The sequence below is a fragment of the Capra hircus genome, chromosome 9, assembly GCF_001704415.2.
Source record: "Capra hircus breed San Clemente chromosome 9, ASM170441v1, whole genome shotgun sequence".
Lineage (NCBI taxonomy): Eukaryota > Metazoa > Chordata > Mammalia > Artiodactyla > Bovidae > Capra > Capra hircus.
The window spans coordinates 74,475,053-74,482,909 of NC_030816.1; positions in this window are offsets into that span (position 1 = coordinate 74,475,053).

Genomic DNA, 7,857 nt, shown 5'->3' on the forward strand with positions numbered 1-7,857 from the left:
GATACACAGCTACCTAATATATTAAATAGCTAAACCAACAATGGGCTTACTACATATTACGCACAGGGAACTATACCATCTCTCTTTTAAGTTGTGGTACATACACACAATGGAGTATTACTCAGCCATTAAAAAGAATACTTTGAATCAGTTCTAATGAGGTGGATGAAACTGGAGACTATTATAGAGAGTGAAGTAAGCCAGAAAGAAAAACACCAATACAGTATACTAACACATATATATGGAATTTAGAAAGATGTTAATGATAACCCTGTATGCAAGAGAGCAAAGAGTCACAGATGTATAGAACAGACTTTTTGGACTCTGTGGGAGAGGGAGAGGGTGTGATGATTTGGGAGAATGGCATTGAAACGTGTACTATCATGTAAGAAACGAATCGCCAGTCTAGGTTCAATACAGAATACAGGATGCTTGGGGTTGGTGCACCCAGGATGACCCAGAGAGATGATATAGGGAGGGAGATGGGAGGGGGGTTTCAGGATGGGGAACTCATGTACACGCCCGTGGTGGATTCATGTCAATGTATGGCAAAACCAATACAGTATTGGTGAAGTAAAATAAAGTAAAAACAAACAAACAAACACTGGAGTGGGTTGCTCTTCCTTCTCCAATGCATGAAAGTGAAAAGTGAAAGTGAAGTCACTCAGTTGTGTCTGACTCCTAGCGACCCCATGGACTGCAGCCTACCAGGCTCCTCCCTTTTACTGATCCTTAAATTAATATTGCAAAAGAGTTAAGTACTTCATGCCTGTTTTCTAATCCAGGAGTAAAGTCATGGTATTTGAGCCTTCCCCTGGTTATGGGGTTAAATAAAACCAATGATAATGCTTTATTTCTTGTGGAAACAGAGAATTCCTAAACAAACATGGAGTCCAGTTGTGGAGTGATGCTTAAATTCTCTGGATTTTCAAATGTATATTTCACCATATCCCAACACTAGGTCATATATTCACCCTACTATGCAGCCATCCCAATGTTAGTTCTAGGCTAGAAGTTCAGTTCAGTTCAGTTCAGTCGCTCAGTCGTGTCCGACTCTTTGCGACCCCATGAATCACAGCCGCCAGGCCTCTCTGTCCATCACCAACTCCCGGAGTTCATCCAGACTCCCGTCCATCGAGTCAGTGATGCCATCCAGCCATCTCATCCTTGGTCGTCTCCTTCTCCTCCTGCCCCCCAATCCCTCCCAGCATCAAAGTCTTTTCCAGTGTGTCAACTCTTCATATGAGGTGGCCAAAGTACTGGAGTTTCAGCTTTAGTATCATTCCTTCCAAAGAAATCCCAGGGGTGATCTCTTTGAGAATGGACTGGTTGGATCTCCTTGCAGTCCAAGGGACTCTCAAGAGTCTTCTCCAACACCGCAGTTTAAAAGCATCAATTCTTCAGCGCTCAGCCTTCTTCACAGTCCACCTCTCACATCCATACATGACTACTGGAAAAACCATAGCCTTGAATAGACGGACCTTAGTCGGCAAAGTAATGTCTCTGCTTTTCAATATGCTATCTAGGTTGGTCATAACTAAATGGCATCCCACTCCAGTATTCTTGCCTGGAGAATCCCATGGATGGAGGAGCTTGGTGGGCTACAGTCCTCGGGTCACAAAGAGTCGGACACGACTGAGTGACTTCACTTCACTTTCTTCCAAGGAGTAAGCGTCTTTTAATTCCATGGCTGCAGTCACCATCTGCAGTGATTTTGGAGCCCCCAAAAATAAAGTCTGACACTGTTGCCACTGTTTCTCCATCTATTTCCCACGGAGTGATGGGACCGGATGCCATGATCTTCGTTTTCTGAATGTTGAGCTTTAAGCCAACTTTTTCACTCTCCTCTTTCACTTTCATCAAGAGGCTTTTTAGTACCTCTTCACTTTCTGCCATAAGGGTGGTGTCATCTGCATATCTGAGGTGATTGATATTTTTCCTGGCAATCTTGATTCCAGCTTGTGTTTCTTCCAGTCCAGTGTTTCTCATGATGTACTCTGCATATAAGTTAAATAAGCAGGGTCACAATATACAGCCTTGACAGACTCCTTTTCCTATTTGGAACCAGTCTGTTCCATGTCCAGTGCTAACTGTTGCTTCCTGACCTGCATACAGATTTCTCAAGAGGCGGGTTAGGTGGTCTGGCATTCCCATCTCTTTCAGAATTTTCCACAGTTTCTTGTGATCCACACAGTCAAAGGCTTTGGCATAGTCAATAAAGCAGAAATGGATGTTTTTCTGGAGCTCTCTTGCTTTTTCCATGATCCAGTGGATGTTGGCAATTTGATCTCTGGTTCCTCTGCCTTTTCTAAAACCAGTTTGAACATCTGGAAGTTCACGGTTCAAGTATTGCTGAAGCCTAACTTGGATAATTTTGAGCAATACTTTACTAGCGTGTGAGATGAGTGCAACTGTGCAGTAGTTTGAGCATTCTTTGGCATTGCCTTTCTTTGGGACTGGAATGAAAACTGACCTTTTCCAGTCCCATGGCCACTGCTGAGTTTTCCAAATTTACTGGCATATTGAGTGCAGCACTTTCACAGCATCATCTTTCAGGATTTGAAATAGCTCAACTGGAATTCCATCACCTCCACTAGCTTTGTTCATAGTGATGCTTTCCAAGGCCCACTTGACTTCACATTCCAAGATGTCTGGCTCTAGATGTGTGATCACACCATCGTGATTATCCAGATCGTGAAGATCCTTTTTGTACAGTTCTTCTGTGTATTCTTGCCACCTCTTCTTAATATCTTCTGCTTCCGTTCGGTCCATACCATTTCTGTCCTACTGAGCCCATCTTTGCATGAAATGTTCCCTTGGTATCTCTAACTTTCTTGAAGAGATCTCTAGTCTTTCCCATTCTGTTGTTTTCCTCTATTTCTTTGCATTGATCGCTGAAGAAGGCTTTCTTATCTCTTCTTGCTATTCTTTGGGTCTCTGCATTCAGATGCTTATATCTTTCCTTTTCTCCTTGGCTTTTCGCTTCTCTTCTTTTCACAGCTATTTGTAAGGCTTCCCCAGACAGCCATTTTGCTTTTTTGCGTGTCTTTTCCATGCGGATGGTCTTGATCGCTGTCTCCTGTACAATGTCATGAACCTCATTCCATAGTTCATCAGGCACTCTATCTATCAGATCTAGGCCCTTAAATCTATTTCTCACTTCCACTGTATAATCATAAGGGATTTGATTTAGGTCATACCTGAATGGTCTAGTGGTTTTCCCTGCTTTCTTCAATTAAGTCTGAATTTGGTAATAAGGAGTTCATGATCTGAGCCACAGTCAGCTCCTGGTCTTGTTTTTTTTGACTGAATAGAGCTAGGCTAGAAAACGTAGACTAAAAGCCATGTAAATACAGGCAGACCTCAGAGATATTGCAGGCTGGGTTCCAGACCAGGGCAATAAAGTGAATTTCACAATAAAGGGAATCACACAAACTTTTTCATTTCCACTGCAATATAGTGTTATGTTGACATGGAAGTCTGTTAAGGGTGCAATAACTTTATGTCTAAATAAATAATGTACATACCTTAATACACAACACTTTGTTTCTAAATTAAAATATGTTGAGCATCATCTGAGCCTCCAGGGAGTCATCATCTTTTTGCTGGTGGAGGGTCTTGTCTCAAGGTTTGTGGCTGCTGACTGATCAGGGTGGTGGTCGCTGAGAGTTGCGGTGGGTAGCACAACTTCTGAAAATAAGATAACAATGAAGTTTTCCACATTGTTTGACTCTTCCTTTCACAGAAGCTTTCTCTTAGCATAAATACTCTTTGATGGCGTTTTACCCACAGTAGAACTTCTTTCAAAATTGGGGTTAATCTTCTCAAACCCTCCTGCTGCCTTTGCAACTAAATTTATTCTAAACTTAACATTCTAAGTCCTCTGTTGTCATTTCAACAATCTTCACAGAATCTTCACCAGGAGTCGATTGTATATCAAGAAACCACTTTTTTTTTTGCTCATCCTTTAGAGTCAGCTCTCGTTTATTCCAATTTTATCATTCAGTTTAGTTCAGTCGCTCAGTCGTGTCCGACTGTGACCCCATGAATCGCAGCACGCCAGGCCTCCCTGTCCATCACCAACTCCCAGAGTTCACTCAAACTCATGTCCATCCAGTCGATGATGCCATCCAGCCATCTCATCCTCTGTCGTCCCGTTCTCCTCCTGCCCCCAATCCCTCCCAGCATCAGAGTCTTTTCCAATGAGTCAACTCTTCACAAAAGTATTGGCGTTTCAGCTGTAGCATCATTTCTTCCAAAGAATACCCAGGACTGACCTCCTTTAGAATGGACTGGTTGGATCTCCTGGATTCCAAGGGACTCTCAAGAGTCTTCTCCATTAGATTGCAACAATCAGTCCAATCTTTACATTAGGCTCCACTTCTAATTCTGGCTCTCTTGCTATTTCCACCACATTGTAGCTACTTCTTCCAGTGAACTCTTGAACCCCATCTAAGAAGGTTAAAATCAACTTCTAAATTCCTGTTAATGTTGTTATTTCAACCTCTTCTCATGAATCACATGTTTTGGGTGGAACTTATAATTGTGAATTCGCTCTAGAAAGTTTTCAACTGACTTTGCCCAGCTCCATCAGAGGAATCACTATTTCTGGCAGCTATAGCCTTACAGAAACTATTTCCTAAATGCCATGACTGGAACATCATGACTACTCCTTGATATGTGGGCTACAGACGGATGTTGTGTTAGCAGATGTGATAAGAACGTGAATCTCATTGTACTTCTCCATCAGGGCCCTTGGGTGCTTTCTTAATGAGCAGTGATATCTTGAATCTTTTTTGTGAGTAGTAGGACTCAACAGTGAATTTAATATTTTTGGTAATCAGTATTGTAAACAGATATGCTGTCATCTAGACTTTGTTGTTCCATTTGTAGAGCACAGGCAGAGCAGATTTAGCAGAATTCTGAAAGTCACTAGGATTTTCAAAAGGTAAGTGAGGCTTAGCTTCAACTTCAAGTCACCAGCTGCATTAGGCCCTAACAAGAGAGTCAACCTATCCTTTGAATCTTTGAAGCCAGGAACTAACTTCTTGCTAGACATGCAAGTCCTTGGGGGCATCTTCTTCCAGTAGAACACTCTTTTCTCTACACTGGAAAGCTCTAACTTAGCATAGCTATCAACATAGATTATTTTATTAGATCTTCTGGATAAATTACTGCAGCTTCTGCATCAACCCTCACTCTTCCACTCTGTACTCTGTTAGGAAGATGGCTTCTTTCCTTAAACTTTATGAACCAACCTCTACCAGCTTTCAACTTTTTATCCCTGCAGCTTCCTTACCTCTTTCAGCCTTCATAGAATTGAAGCCAGCTAGGGCCTTGCTCTGGATTAGGCTTTGGCCTAAGGTAGTGTTGTAGCTCTTGTGGTCTCTCATTCAGACCACTGAAACATTCTCCATATCAGCAGTAAGGCTGTTTTGCTCTCTTCTCATTCGTGACTTCAGTGGAGGAGCACTTTTGATTTCCTTTATTTGAGTTCACAGCTTGACTAACTATTTGGGGCAAGAGGCCTAGTTTCTGTCCCATCTTGGCTTTGACGTGCCTTCTTGAAAAGCTTAACCATTTCTATCTTTGGATTTAAGGTGAGAGATGTGTGATTCTTCCTGTCAATGGCATAATTTCGATATTGCTGTGTCTCAGGCACTCAGGAGTCTCAGGAGAGAGATGGACGGGTCAACGGAGCAGTCAGGACACACACACATATCGGATGGCAATGTGCCCATGGTTCCTGGCACCTCAAAACAATCACAATACTAACATGAAAGATCATTGATCACACAAAGGCAAAATCAAGAAGGCCAAGAAGGACACCCTGAGCTCCACTCTCCCATGAACACACCAAAAGTACAACCACATACAAAACAGTTCTCTTTCTGAGAAAATGACCTGAAACCAGCAGAACATCCCCTCTACAACCAGCATAGAGAAAGAACCACGCTGAGAAGGGCAGGAGCAGAAAAGAAGCGATCTAGTCAGGACCCTTTGGCCAGGTACTCTCCAACAGAGGGGTCATCACAAACTGGAGCATTCTTCCTAAGGAGCAGGAGGTTTTGGCCCTACATCAGGCACCCCAGCGCTGCAGCAGAGAAGCAGTGCTGCACCAGAGAAGCAGCCCCACGTCCCTCCTCCCTCACTCCTGTTTTAGAAACCAAGAGGGTTTATGATCTGGAGCACTGGAGGACTGTGGGAAATGGAGACTCCACTCTTAGAGACCATGGGCACAGAATTATTTGCTCCCTGTCCCAGCACAGAGTCAGCAGATTGCAAAGTGTCTGGTGAGCTGGCCAACATCTGGAGACCATGCCTAGCCTTGGGTGGGGCTCACAGCCAACAGAACTCCAGACAGGAGCCTCCCCTCAACCCATCCCCCCAACACACACACATACATACACACACAGGCACACGGGGAGAAGCCAAAGCCTGGCTCTAGCCAAACTCTCAGCTCTGCCCCACCTCCATGTGATGCCAGCCCAGGCTAAGACAATCACTGCAGGTCCCTGGGATCCTGATGAGTTGTGTGACTGCATTGCCACACGAAGGCTTATCTGAAGCCCTGACTCACACCCAGTCCGGCACCAGGCTCTACCTTGGGGTCACCCAGCTGCCGCCCACGGAGAGCAGCAAACTCTGTGAATCAGCAGGTGCAAAGGAGACAAGAAGGTTCTCAATGGACTCGCTAGAGTCTCTGTGTGGGATGGACCTGTGCTGGGAGGCTGGTTGGAGGACAAGAGACCCACAAGGGTGGGCAGGACTCAGGGTTGGGTGGGGCAAGAGCTTGGTGGGGCCAGGTGAGCTGTGTGGGGACAGACTCCCTTATGAAGGGCTGGGGGTCTGAGCCTCAGTTGAATTCCTTGGAGGAGGCAACCCGGAAGCCCCTGGTAGATTCAGACCACAGGGAGGAAGGACTGGGAGAACAGGAGGAAGTCAGAGGCTGCCACCACAGATGGGCCAGGTCGGCCCCATGTGTGGAGCACAGGCCCCAGGGACCTGGGCACCCAGACTCACCTCATGCATGCCCCTGACCCCCGGCCTCACTCCAGATCCCAGGCATGAGGTCAGAGGTGGAGGGCTGGGGAGGTTGCAATTAGTACCTGAGGCAGTTTCATGGATGTGAACTGTAGATACCTCCAGAAACAGGAATCGGGACAAAATTCTGACTGTGCTAGATTCTTCATCTTGCCATGCCTCAATTTACACATTTGTCAATGGGAAACACTACCTACAGGAATGAACAGAGGCTGAACATTCATTTAGGACCTGAGGAGATCATGCAGGTGGCCCCAAGTGTGTATATGCTGAGGACTCGCCAACCCCTGTCTCAAGAGTTGTTGTTGTTTAGTCACTAAGTCATACCTGTGATCCTGTGGACTGTACGCCTCTAGCCTCCTCTGTCCATGGGATTTCCTCAGGCAAGAATATTGGAGTGTGTTGCCATTTCCTCCTCCAGGGGATCTTCCCCATCCAGGGATGGAACAGACATCTCCCACATTGACAGGCAGATTCTTTACCACTGAGCCACCTGGGAAGCCCCTTATCAGGTGTTAGTGCTGCTAAAAAACACAAGGAACATGGGGATCCAGAGAAGTGGATGGATAGAAGAAAGGGGAGGGACAGATCATTGAAATTTTGAGGAACACCAGTCCCACAGAGGGTGTGGGGAGCCTGGGGGAGCCCCCAGGAGAGACTCCAGTGGGAGGACTCTGGGGACTGATTCCCTTCTCCACTGGCCAACCAGGCTCCTCCTTAAGGGTGGGTCACCCCAGGGCTCCAGGTGGCAAGGGGTGCTGGCACCAACTTCAGTCATGGTTCCTGGTCCTGCTTCTGCTGCCCAACTATGCC